At 38.2% G+C, this 14,168-nt stretch overlaps 1 long non-coding RNA gene across 1 annotated transcript in view; it reads left to right on the top strand.

Moving 5' to 3' along the window:
* LOC135227280 (uncharacterized) overlaps positions 1-13,404 on the top strand; it is a 29,471-nt gene extending 16,067 nt beyond the window's left edge. Inside the window, exons 2-5 of the long non-coding RNA XR_010317446.1 lie at positions 10,147-10,268; positions 11,239-11,328; positions 12,785-12,860; positions 13,004-13,404. This is a non-coding gene — a long non-coding RNA (uncharacterized LOC135227280). The remainder of the gene's footprint in view (positions 1-10,146; positions 10,269-11,238; positions 11,329-12,784; positions 12,861-13,003) is intronic.
* Positions 13,405-14,168: the final 764 nt, after the last annotated feature.

Genomic DNA, 14,168 nt, shown 5'->3' with positions numbered 1-14,168 from the left:
TGAACTAGGAGGGCCCAGCTTCTTTGACTAGAATCAGAACACTCTGAGGTATAAATTATATCGCAGAGCTTCCCTACAAGATCAGGCTAAGGCCAAGAAAGGCATTGCCGAGAATCCCACCTTTGCGTGGCCTCCTCCCCTCCCTGCCTATGTTTTCCTAGTCCCTTACCAGCTTCACGTGGAAGTTGTTGTTAATTGCCATTGAGTCTACTCCAGCTAATGGCAACCTTAGGTATAACAGAACAAAATGTTGCCTCGTCTTGCACCATCTTCATGATCCTTGGTATGTTGAGTCCATTGTTTCAGCCACTGTGTATTTTGGGCTCAGCTACCAGCACTGTATTGTGTTGTGAGCCATAGGATTTTTATTAGCTAGTTTTTGGAAGTGGATCACCAGGTCTTTCTTCATAGTCTGTCTTAGTCTGGAAGCTACACTGAAACCTGTCCACCGTGCATGACCTGCTGGTATTTGAAATACCGATGACATAGATTTAAGCCTCAAGCAAGATAGAAACTACCACAGTAGGACAAACTGACAGGCAGGGTGTGACTCCTGGAAGTACTTAATAAACTATTTGGCCACAAATGCTTCCTTCTGAGTCTGCTTCCAGGGAAACTAACCTATGAGAGTAGCTCAAATCACTAAGGAAAAAAAAAGTCTTCTGTATTCCCTACTAACCTATAATTAGTTGTTGTTGCTGTTAAATGCCTCAAGTTGCCTCCTACCCATAGTAACCCTATTTACAACAGAATGGAACACTGCCCAGTCCCGTGCCATCTTCACAATTGTTGTTATGCTTGAGCTTATCGTTGCAGCCACTGTGTCAATCCATCTCATTGAGGGTCTTCCTCTTTTTCAGTGACCCTCTGCCCTACCAAACATGATGTCCTTCTCCAGGGATTGGTTCCTCCTGATAACATGTCCAAAGTACGTGAGATGAAGTCTCTCCATCCTTGCTTCTAAGGAGTATTTTGGCTATACTTCTTCCAAGACAGATTTGTTCTTTCTTCTGGCAGTCCATGGTATATTCAATATTCTTTGCCAACACCATAATTCAAAGGCATCGATTCTTCTTCAGTCTTCCTTATTCATTGTCTAGCTTTTGCATTCATATGATGTCATTGAAAACACTGTGGCTTGGGTCAGGCGCACCTTAGTCCTTAAAGTAACATCTTTGCTTTTTAACACTTTAAAGAGGTCTCTTGCAGCAGATTTGCCCAATGCAATGCGTCCTTTGATTTCCTGACTACTGCTTCCATAGGAATTGATTGTGGATCCAAGTAAAATTAAATCCTTGATAAAGTTAATCTTTTCTCCGTTTATCATGATGTTGCTTATTGGTCCAGTTGTGGGGATTTCTGTTTTCTTTATGCTGAGGTGTAATCCATAGAGAAGACTGTGGTCTTCGACCTTCATCAGTAAGTACTTCAAGTCTTCTTCACCTTTAGCAAGCAAGGTTGTGTCACTGCACATCGCAGGTTGTTAATGAGCCTTCCTCCAATCCTGATGCCATGTTCTTCTTCATACAGTCCAGCTTCTCAAATTATTTGCTGTGCATACAGATTGAATAAGCATGGTGAAAGGATACAACCCTGATGCACCCTTTTTTCATTTTAAACCATGCAGTATCCCCTTGTTCTGTTTGAAGGACTGTCTTCTGGTCTATATGCACGCTCCTCATGGGCACAATTAAGTGTTCTGGAATTCCCATTCCTCGCAATGTTATCCATAATTTGTTAAGATCCACACAGTGGAATGCCTTTGCATAGTCAATAAAACACAGGTAAGCATGTTTCTGGTATTCTCTGCTTTCAGCCAAGATCCATCTGACATCAGCAATGATGTCCCTTGTTCTGCATCCTCTTCTGAATTCGGCTTGAATTTCTGACAGCTCTCTATGAATGTACTGCTGCAACTGCTTTTGAATGGTCTTCAGCAAAATTTTACTTGTGCGTGACATTAATGATATTTTTTGATAATTTCTTCATTCTGTTAGATCATCTTTTTTTGGAATGGGTGGAAATATTCATCTCTTCCAGTCGGTTGGCCAGGTAGCTGTCTTGCAAATTTCTTGGCATAGACAAATAAGCACATCTAGCACTGCATCCCACGTTTGTTGAAACATCTCAATTGGTTTCTGTCAGTTCCTGGAGCCTTGTTTTTCCCCAGTGCTTTCAGTGCAGCTTGAACTTCTTCCTTCAGTACCATAGGTTCTTGATCATATACTACTTCCTGAAATGGTTGAATGTTGACCAATTCTTTTTGGTACAGTGACTCTGTGTATTCCTTCCATCTTCTTTTGATGCTTCCTGCATTTTTTAGTATTTTCTCGGTAGAATTCTTCAGTATTGCAACTCAAGGCTTGATTTTTTTCTTCAGTTTTTTCAGCTTGAGAAATGCTGAGCATGTCCTTCTCTTTTGGTTTTCTATCTCCAGGTCTTTGAACATGTCGTTACAATACTTTACTTTGTCTTCTCGAGCCACCGTTTGAGATTTTCTTTCTGTTCAGTTCTTTTACTTCATCGTTTCTTCTTTTTGCTTTAGCTACTCTGAGTTCAACAGCAAGTTTCAGAGTCTCTTCTGACATCCATTTTGGTTTCTTCTTTCTTTCCTGTCTTTTTAATAACCTTTTGCTTTCTTCATGCATGATATCCTTGATGTCATTCCACAATTCGTCTGGTCTTCAGTCATTAGTGTTCAATATTTCAAATTTATTCTTAAGATAGTCTCTAAATTCAGGTGCGATATATACCCAGCGTCATACTTTGGCTGCCATGGACTTGTTCTAATTTTACATATAGGTATATATGTACATGTAATGTTCAAAAACAGAATTTTCTCTGAATTAGTTTGTATATACCAACTAAAATTATAGTCTGTTATTCACTTTCATAGGCCTTTTCTTCAAAGACAATATAAAACTAAACATCATCCTGTTGCATGTGAATTTTGAAGTGCAACTTAGAAGAACACAAATGAATGGAGATTCAAAAATCATACTTAGGTTTGTAGAAGTTTTGAAGATTCTTTAATGAAAGAATTAAGTCAAATTCTTTCCAAATGTCTTTTTAAAATTATCAATAAATTGTTTCTATAATTCCCTTGAAAAAGATTTATTTGCTTTCAAATTAATATAGCAGTTGATCTGCTAATAGGATTTAATTTTGTTAGAGGACAGACTACAAAATTGTTATAGAGAAAGTCATGATATATCAGGAGCATTTTTAAAATGAGTAGTAAATGTTTTTTGATCCATTTCCAACTCATTAAAGTCTTACTGAATCCAACCTAAATTCTTGCCTCAGAACCTTAATAGCTGTTAGTGGGAAAATTGAATTAACTTTTGAATTTAACTTGTAAAGGTCAAAAGGAACATACTGCTGATGACACAGGAAGTTAAGTATGTGCTGTTTCGTCTTCCATTGTCTAATGCATAATATATCATTTATTTTAAAATTATGAAGGGAAAAAACCTTTTTCATGCCGAATAATTCATTTTTTAATTAGAAAATTATAATCATGTTCTTTTTAGATTACTTTTGTCTCTAGTCTTTGAAAACCAGAGAAATACTCATATCTAATATGAATTACAATTTGAATAATAAGTACTCATAAATACAAGCAAGAATAAACTGGAGAACAGAAGCAGTATGTGTCCCTTAAGTCAAATCCAGAAGGTTCATCCATTCATTCATTCCACAAATATTTATTGGGTCTCTAATATGTGACAAACACCTGTATGGCCCCTGACCTCAAGGAACTTAGTTTAGAAGTGTTTTTGTTGTTGTTGGTTCTTGTTTGATTTTGTTTCAGTTTTTGTCTTCTTTTCAGTATTTGACGTTGTTGACCTATCCATCCCTCCTGAAATTATCTTCTCTCTAAGGTCAGGACCAAACAAAACCAAACCCATTGCTATCAAGTCAATTCTGACTCACGGCAACCCATGTGTTAAAGAGTAGAGCTGTGCTTCACAGGGTTTTCAGTGGTTGATTTTTGGCAAGTAAGTCATCAAGCCTTTCTTCTGAGGTGCCTCTGGATGGACTCAGGTCACCAACATTTTGGTTAGCAGCCACGTGCATTAACCATTCGCACCACTCAAAGCACATGCTTTAGATCAGAAAACCTCTTATTTGGACCACTTCAATAACTTTTATCTGGTCTTTTGGATTCTAATATCTCTTCCCACATTTCCACAAAATCACAGCATATGTACTACCACCAAAATTATCAGTTATAAATCAGATATGAACCTTGTTAATCCCCACTTTCAACTGTCATGTTGTTGATGTTAGTTGCTATTGAGTCAGCTCCAGCTCATGGCAACCTATGTATAACAGAATGAAAATTGCCCAGTCCTGTACCATCTTCATGGTCACTGGTATGTTTGAGTCCTTTGTTGCAGCTATCGTATAGTGCCTCATAACATAGGGAGTTCATCTTCCAGCATTATATCAGACAGTATTCTGTTGTGATTCATAAGGTCTTCATTGGCTAATTTTTTTGAAGTGGATTGCCAGGTCTTCCTGCCTAGCCTGTCTTAGTCTGAAAGCTCTACTGAAACCTGTTCACTGTGGGTGACCTTGCTGGTATTTGAAATACCAGTGGCATAGCTTCCAGCATCATAGCAACATGCATGCCACCAAATTATGACAAACTGAAAGACAGGTGGTGGGATCTTCATAGACCCTTGCTAACCATAGCATAAAATCTAAACCTCCAAATATGACATACAATACCCTCTTAACCTAATCTCCAGCTGCCTTTTAAGACTTATCTCCAGCCATCCCTATCACACATCCATCAGTGCTGGTTAACATTATTCCTTGAAATCACCAGGCATTTTCATGCTTCTGTGTTTTTGTTAATGTAATTCTGTCTGCCTGAGATGCTTGCCTATCCAACTCGTATCTGCCTCATTCATGTAATTCAGGGTGCGTTGAAAATAGGTACTGACTTTTAGTCATTTTTGTACCCTCAGAACATAGCTCCATGCTTGGACTTTAGTGAATGTTCAATTAATGCTGAATTGAAGATCCTTTAAAATGTGGCTCACATTTTCCTTTTCCGTCTCATCTCTAGCCTTTCATGCAATTCTCCCAAGTTTCTAGTCATGCAAACTCTTTCTCATGACTGAAAATCTCATGCTTTTTCATGCTTTAGCCTCTTTGTTAAAATCCTACTTATCCTTCAAGACTCAACTCAATCTTGACTAATTTCTACACCCTAGATGAATGTTTTCATGTGCTCTGTGAAGGTTTCCCACCTCTTCTCAGACATGTCCAGGTGACATTAATCTCCTTCCTTCTCATTAGATAATTATCCATTATTTGGTACTTACCAGATTAAATCATCCATGCGTATGTCTTGGTCTCTCCTAATGAATCATAAGATACTTGTCTTATTTGTTATACTTGCAGGCCCTAGAATAATGCCAAAAAAAAAAAACATAGTAAATGACCAAAACTTTTAATTCAGCTGACTCGAATTGAAAAATATGCCAAACTAGGTGTGGCATGGAGACCCCGAGCAGTGCCAACAGTTAATGCACTTGGTTGCTAACTGAAAGGTTGGAGGTTCAAATTCACCCAACGGTTCCTCAAAAGAAAGGTCTGGTGATATACTTATGAAAAATCAGTGTTTAGGTTTTAATTACTTCTTCCCTCTGTTCATTTAGCCCCACTCAGTCAGGGGGGTGATAGTTGTTACCTGCAATTTTTACCGTGGAGATAACTTACTGTTCTCATTTGACTTTTCAATGTTTCAATAATAAATAACAATTTTTTATACTAAATTTTCACTATTCAAATAATTGGCTTGGTTCCATCTCCTGATTGCACCCTGACTATTATTGTAGCATAAACTGTTTGCCTGAACCATGTCTCAACCAGTTCTGTGCCTTGAACCTCTTAGCTGTCCCCACTGGGATCTGCCTCTATAACTAGGACTCAAAATGCTCTAGTTATAAAATTTGATCCACAACTGATGTATTGTAACCACAAGGTTCAAGCTACTTGTATTTATATGCAAAATGGGAATGATACGAGCAGTTTACTATTAAGAGTATTATAACAAATATATATAACCAGTAGACTCCAAGCTCCCATAAGGAATGTGTCTATGCAGCTTCAGATTTACCAATACTGTCACCTACATGGAGCCCTGGTGGCATAATTGTTAAGAGCTATGGCTGCTAACCCAAAGGTTGGCTTCTAACCAAAAACTCAGCAGTTTGAATCTACCAGCCACTCCTTGAAAACCCTATGGGGCAGCTCTGCTCTGGCCTATAGTGTCTCCACGAGTCAAAATCAACTCAACAGCAATGAGTTCAGGTTTTGGTTTATCACCTACGAAAGCATCTGTCTTCCTTTCCAGGGTCATCTGTTGCACCTGACATCAAATAGAAAAGGACAAACTTCAATAAGATGTGGATGCTGAGGTGAGCTAAGCTGCCTCTCCAGCTAAGCAACCCCCTCTCATACAGTGGTTTCACAAGGCACACGATGGAAAACTATAAACAGAGCTTTGCATGATATTGATTTTTAGATTCATTCAAAAGCAACTGAATTTTTAAATAGATATAAAATTTGGATATAGATAAGGAAACAAGAACATATATTTATGTAGCACTTAATGCATGGTAATCACTATGCTAACATTTTATGTGCATTATTTTACTTCCCACAATAGTTCTATTGTTATAAGTCTGTAAGTTATATTATTACCTATTATACTACAGAAGAGAAAACTGAAATGTCAAGGGGTAAAATGACCTGCTAATATCATAAACCTTGTAAGTGGCAGGATTGGGATTCTGACTATAGAGCCCACACCTATTTGTCACTCTGCTAGGTTGCTTCTACGTATATACTTTGCTTGTGAGTGCACATCTTATGTTAAAGGCTACAAATAATTTGTTTTGCTAACAGAGTAATTGTTTTTAAAATGGTTTAAAGAATGATTATCTTTTGCTCCAATTCTTTCCATAATTTTTATGGTTTTAGATTACAAATATGCTTTTCTATGTATTATAGTCCCCAGCTTATGGACTTACATAAGTTCATTAGCAAGTCATGCTAATACATTAGCAATATATTTTTCCATAGGAATTAATTTAGACATTTTGGTAAGGTTCCTAGGCCATTCCAAAAAAAAAAAAAGTAGGGCTGATCATCACATACCCAGAAAACTAATTTTGCAATAAAATGAAGTAGCAAACAGAGTTACCTTTTTCTTTTAAGATTATAAAATAAATTTTAAAAATAATGAACCCATTTTAAAAGCTATAGAACTTGCTGTGGTATGAGAAGGCCAGGTTTGTTTGTGGGCCATTGGAACACAGAAGAAAAACAGGGAGAACAGAAGTTACATTGACTCCAGAGCATCCCCAAAAGGAAAAGCTCACTTCATTGTTTCTTTTCTACCTGTCTACACACCAAGTATCAGCAGAGGGTACGTCCTCTCATAGAAGAAAAAAGAGAGAAAATATTTGGGGTCGTGGACCTATCAGATAAACTTAGCCATGCCACCAGCCAACCAAGTGGAGAGAAGGGCACCAGAGTAGAAGTTAAAAGGGACAATAAGCTTCCTCTCTGGGCAAGGAAGGACTCCTTGAGTGGTGCAAATGGCTAAGGTACACAGCTGCTAACCAAAAAGACCGAGGTTCGAGTCCACTCAGAGGTGCCTCAAAATAAAGGCATGGCAATCTACTTCCAAAAAATATACTACTGAAAACCCTATGGAGCTCAATTCTACTCTCACACACATGGGGTTGCCATGAGTCGGAATTGACTCAACTTCAACTGGTTCTGGTTCAGAGCCACGAAGTAAAGAGAAGGAATGTGGAAAGATCTCTCAGAGCAATAACTTTTTTTTACCAGAAGTCAATATGATGAAGCTGAGATCAAGGAAGACGAAGAAGAGGCACTTTAGGAAAGACATGCTTTAAAAGCCATGTAACAAATGAGATATAGGTACACTGGGCATTTGGTTGAGACCATTTCTACACACATTATTTCATTTAATCCTAAATCACTTCAAATAATTGTATCATCTCTAGTTTGTATCATTTAGTTATTTTAAATAAGACTTTAAATAGATCTTGTTTCCAGGGAGAATCTTTTTACTCAAAGATGCTTTTAGCAAGGTGTTACCGATAAAAAGTGAATCCCAACAGTTTAACTTAACTAATAAAGAATGTCTGCCTTGAGAATTGTGCTGTTTTAAGGACTATCTATATGGGATCAAATTGACAAAAGCAACTCGAAAGATTAGATAGGAAACTTAGGGGAAGTGAGTTCAAGTTAATAGGGGAGGAGAAATTCAGAAAGGGAGGGTGAGAATGATTGCAGGACTTGAAGAATGTAATCAATGTCACTGAATGGTACGTGTAGAAATTGTTGAATTGGCCAATTCTGCTGTGTGTATTCTCAACAAGAACAAAAAATAAAACAAATTATTTTAAAAAGAAAGAGGTGAATCCCAACTGTTTAAATTAATTTGGAAGAAAATTTACTTTTTTAAGCACATTCATTTCTTCATTCATTCAACAAATACTTATTGCACACAAACTACTTGCCAGGCACTGTTCTAGGTGCTGGAGAATATACTAATGGACAGGACAGATAAAAATGTATGCCTTCAAAGAGTTTATATTCCAAATTTCCAATAATTTGAGATTCATACACAAATTAATGCCGAAAATTTTTCTTTTTATAAAGTGGTAAGCCTGAACTCTTTCTACTTCAGGGAGTATTTATAAATAAGTAGGGCTGAAGATGCCATACAGATAGTTACAATATTATATATCTTGAAAGAGAGAACCTGGATTCCCATATTGATCAATAAATTGTTCTTTCAAAGTGATGTCGGGCAAATGCGACTTGTACTGTTTTTATTTTGCCTTATAGTTTTTGGCTTACACGTGTTTGAATCTCTTAAATCTATTGTTCAGAACACAAAGATAAAAGACAAAGTCAATACAAGAAATCTCAGGTGTGTACCATGGTAAGCAAAGTTTTCTTTTTTTTTTTTTTACCATCCTATAAATTTGTATTTGAAACAAAAGCTGAAATTGGTCTTTGAATATCTTTTACAGTAATTAGGAAATTTCTGTTTCATCAGATAGGTTCCATATATAGTCAATTGAACATATATCAAGAGAGATCTCTAAGTTTAAGTCTGTTGGAAGTTCTTAATTCAGGAAACAAAAGGAAGATACATAGCTTTCTACTGAGAGCTGGAGGAAATTACCCAGCAAACAATTAGAGGAAAAAATACAATACTCTAGAGGAAAGGAAATGCCAAGATGTCAAAACTTCCCTCGAGAGAATCCTATGGATAAAGTCCAGCCATACAGCATAGGTTGAAAAAGGACTTTAGTGTGACTCCAGCTTTTAGTAGATGTTTCTCTCTAAAATGGTCCATAGCATAAGCCTATGAAATAAGATAGTAGTTGATAAAAATTTGAAGTAAAATCAAGATAGTAAAATGTAATTATAAATAGGAATGAAACAACAAAAGCTTATTAATTTTGACCCCACTAATTTCAGAATTGAGATAACTCCATGACGGATAGACTAAAGTTTACCTTTGTGATAAATTACCTTTGTATAAGATCTTCTAGGCCAGTTTTTCTCAAGCTTTAACACAGATTCTGATTCTGTAGGCCTGGGGTGGGGCCTGAGAGTATGCATTTCTACCAAGCTCGTGGTGACACCTATGCTGCTGATCCACAAGCACACTTGGAGTAGCAAGGACCGAGTAAATCAGTATAAGCTACATTACAGGGGGAATGATAAACCAGACACAAACACACTCTCACCTTCTCCTTGGGGGAAAAAACAGGACCACTAACACATGAGTCTTTGGTGTTCCTTAAAACAATTGTGGTAGGAGTTCTACTTGGCGATGTGTTGTAAACAGCTAATTGGAGTTAATTCACATTGTTAAGAATGAAAACAGGGGTTTTCTTTTAAAATATCTACCTTGCCAATTTTTCATTCTAGATTCATTCATTTTTACTGCCTTCATTCTAGTTAATGAACATGTGGCATTTGGACAACTGAAAGCAAAATATAACAATATCATTAAACCACAATATCATTAAAAACGTGTTTAATTCTTATTGGGTTCATTTTTCCCATCAGGTTACTTACTCATTTACTCACGAAAACAGAAAAATGTTCTGAGAACAAGTTCTAAGTGGACTAATTGAGAACAGATCATAGGAAGATGTCCCACCTTCTACCCTACCCTACTCCTCACTTTGGTAAGATAAATAAACTAATTCAATTTTTTATAGTAAACATTATTGTATAACACACCAAGAAGTAATGACGCAATAAAAGTTCTGAAGGAGCACCTGTATGGGTCACTTCCACAACCAACAACTAGCTAAGGTTGTCCAAAAGCCTTTGATGTACCTTGGTCCCTGCCATGTTGCTGAAACCCATATCCAAACCTGTTGCCATTAAGTCGATTCCCGACAAATAGTGACCCTGTAGGACAGAGTAGAACTGCCCCATAGGGTTTCCAAGGAGTGCCTGGTGGATTCAAACTGCCAACCTTTTGGTTAGCAGCCAAACTCTTAACCACTACACGACCAGGGCTCCACCACATTGCTGAAGCCAGGGATATTAAGAAATAATGGTGAGACAACACTTTCGTATTTCCAGGAAAGGTCAAAGAAACAGATTCTGCAGGATACCAGTCTTTATTCATCAATAATGACCTGGTTTCCTGTGGTAAGTGAATAGTCTCCACCATAGGAAAACAGAAGCAGAAGACAGAAGGACAGAGAGAAGGTACAGTTCCAGGAGTGAACAGAAAGGACTAAGAAATAAATAAGAGCGAGTTCAGGGGAAGAAATGAGAGATAGGATGATGAGGAAGAAGGAGGGACGTGTAGAAATGCATTAGTAAAGCAGGAGGAAAAAAAGGCAGAGAAACAAGAAGACTTTGAAAAGGAGAAAGAACATTTAAAGCCGCAGTTTAAGCCATATAGATTTGCCTGCACTATGCCAGAAGGAGGGCCCCCAAGCTCCACAGAACACACACAACACCAGTGCCATTCAAGATGGTAGGAGGATTCTTAAGCAGAGGCATATGATCCAGGTAGAAAGAACTTCCTGTTTCTGAAACGAATGGCTTCTTAGCCTCCTGCCATCAAACAATCAAATAACAATTGACTCCTGTATGTCTGATTTCAAGTTCACTAAGCAAATTTTCTTTTATTTACAGGGAATCTAACAAAATAAGCACTCCAGGAAACTTGACGTTAGTGTTTTGCATTATAAATTAATAAACTGGCACAGATGGGAAGAGAAAAAGGTGAGGAGGGGTGGAGGAGGGAGAAAAATTGCTCAGCACTAAAGTAAAGCTTGAATTATCCCTTTGGGGAATAAACAGGATATAGAAACAAGGACTTGCCAAACAAAGAGCTTAGCCTTGGTAGATCTAACTTCACAATTGGGAGCTAAAATGAATACCAGGTGAACAGAGTCAGATCAGAAGTCAAAAGAAACCTATTGGGGATAAGAGTTATAGGACTTTGAGTAGGAGCAAAAATGGGGAAAAAATGCCTATGGATCAAAAATGAGAATGCAGAGAGAACTGAGGTGCAAGAGAAGAAAGCATGATATAAGGCAAGCTGTAATTGTGGATGTCCTCTAGAAAATTCTTTCTGTATGGGTCCCAGTGAGATTTCCAGGGCTCAGAAGGGACCTAAAGGGAAAAGCTCAGGCCTACCACCTTGTTATTGTTGTTCTTGTTCATTCCCATCAAGTCGATTCCTATTCACGGCAACCTCAGGTGTGCGAATGGAACTGCTCCATAAGGTTTTCAGGGCTCTGACCTTTCAGAAGCAGATCACCAGGCCTTCTTCCTAGGCATCTCTGCATGAGTTTGAACTGCCAATCTTTTGGGTAGTAGTAGAGCCCTTAACATTCCCAGACCAGGGACTACCAAGACTTCATAGGCTATCCAAACCCACTTCTAGCTGGCACAGAGCTCTCCATCTCACCTGGCTCCAGTTCAAATCCAAGCTCTGCTGGAAAGAATGCAAGGGGTCATGTAAAAGTAGGAGCGACAATAGCTCCATATTATTAGTCTCCCAGGACTGCCATAGCAAAGCACCACAAAGTGGGTGGCTTTAAACAACAGAAATATATTGTCTCACAGTTCTGGAGGCTAGAAGTGCAAATTCAGGGTGTCAGTCAGGCCATGTTCCCTTGGAAGGCTCTAGGAAAGATTCTTTCTTATCTCTCTTAGCTCTGGTAGTCCCAGGCATTCCTTGGCATATATACGTCAGCCATCTTGGCCTCTGTCTCTCTGTGTCTCTTCTCTTTTATGGAGGCACTACTCAGATTGGATTAGGATCCATTCTGCTCCGGTATGACCTCATGTTAACTGATGACACCTCAAAGACCATATTTTCAAACAAGGTCACATTCATAAATTCCAGGGGTTAGGACTACAAGATAACTTTTAGACGAGCACAATTTAATCAATGTTGTTGTTGTTGTTAGCTGACCCATGTAAAATGAAACAAAATGCTGCCTGTACTATTTCCACGATCAGTTGCTGATTGGACCGTTGTGATCCATAGAGTTCTCACTGGCCAATTTTTGGAAGTAGATTACCAAGATGTTTTTACGATAACACTCTCTTAAGTTGCCTTAACAGGTCACATATTCTGATACCATAGGCCATTGCTACATTTAAAAGGGTAAAGAGCTGTCTAAAATAAAAGAGGAAGCATTTGGAGCTTTTGTGGCATTTCCTTCAGGCTCCTCTATGAAGTGGACTTCCAAGAACTGTACTGGGGATAAGAAGGTTCTGCCCCCCACCCTTGCTTAAGCTGGGTAAGTCACCACTTTTAGTTAGCCTTCTAGACTAATGTTTCTTAAAGAAAGAAAAACAAAATTACTTCAGCCCTTAACAAGTCAGAGATGATGGGTGTTCCTATAAGGTATCCAATGATTGTTTGCTTGTTTTTTGTTTTCAGCAATTGTTACTGGTCAATAGGAATCCATACCTGTGGACATCGGTTTCTACTTACCCTCCATCCCCTCATTAATGATGCAATCCTATTCTTTGACTGATCTTTGTACGTCCTGTTAGTGACTAATGATCTGTTGGTGAATTGAATATATGGGCCCTGTCCAGCCCAGAAAAAGTCATGGCCTAGAAATGCACTAAAATAAAATACTCATGTGAGCACAATGTTCTTACAAATCTCAGTATTTATGACTCCAATACTCACCAAGATGTTTTGTACTGAAAGCAACACTTGATCTTCCTCAACAAGCACAAATGGCAAAGTCAACAATAAGAACCATACAGAGATCTCCAGAGGAAAGTTGTGAAAAGAAAGAACTATTTTCACCAGGGCTTTTCCTAAGCAAAGGTTTGAAAAAAGAAGTTTTTTCTTTGGTCTCTGCACATCTCATTTCTTTGAAGTCCTTCTCTCAGCCCTCTCCTGTGACTTCCACTTTCTCCCATGTTCCATCCTTCTACTATTTCTTGTTTGCCCAGAGTACACTCCTTCTGTTGGGGAAATTCAGTTGAGATAGACCTTCCTCAGCCAGTGCTCTACCTACAGGCAGTCCATGGGAAAACAGAAAGGTCGATATCAACACTACTATTTAGAAACAAAATGCTGAAGAATCAAACTATCTTCTTGTTGTTGTTGAGCACTGTTGGGTCGATTCCAACTTATAGCGACACCATATGACAGAGTAGAACTGGCCCACAGGGTTTTCTTGGTTGTAATCTTTTTTTAAATCTTTTATCATGCTTTAGATAAAGGTTTACAGAGCAAACAAGTTTTTCATTAAACAATTAATGTGTATATTATTTTGTGACATTGGTTGCCAACCCCACAACATGTCAACACTTTCACTTTCTCAACCTTGGGTTCCCCATTACCAGCTTTCCTGTCTCTTCCTGCCTTCTTGTCTTTGCCCCTGGGCTGGTATGCCCCTTTAGTCTCATTTTGTTTTATGGGCCTGTCTAATCTTTGGCTGAAGGGTAAACCTAAGGAGTGACTTCATTATTGAGCTATAAGGGTGTCTGGGGGCCATACTCTCAAGGCTTCTCCAGTCTCTGTCAGACCAGTAAGTTTGGCCTTTTTTTTTTTGTCAGTTAGAATTTTGTTCCACATTTTTTCC

The sequence above is a fragment of the Loxodonta africana genome, chromosome 13, assembly GCF_030014295.1.
Source record: "Loxodonta africana isolate mLoxAfr1 chromosome 13, mLoxAfr1.hap2, whole genome shotgun sequence".
Classification (NCBI taxonomy): domain Eukaryota; kingdom Metazoa; phylum Chordata; class Mammalia; order Proboscidea; family Elephantidae; genus Loxodonta; species Loxodonta africana.
The sequence above is the reverse complement of the archived record's forward strand: the minus strand, read 5'-3'. Positions and strand labels throughout refer to the sequence as shown.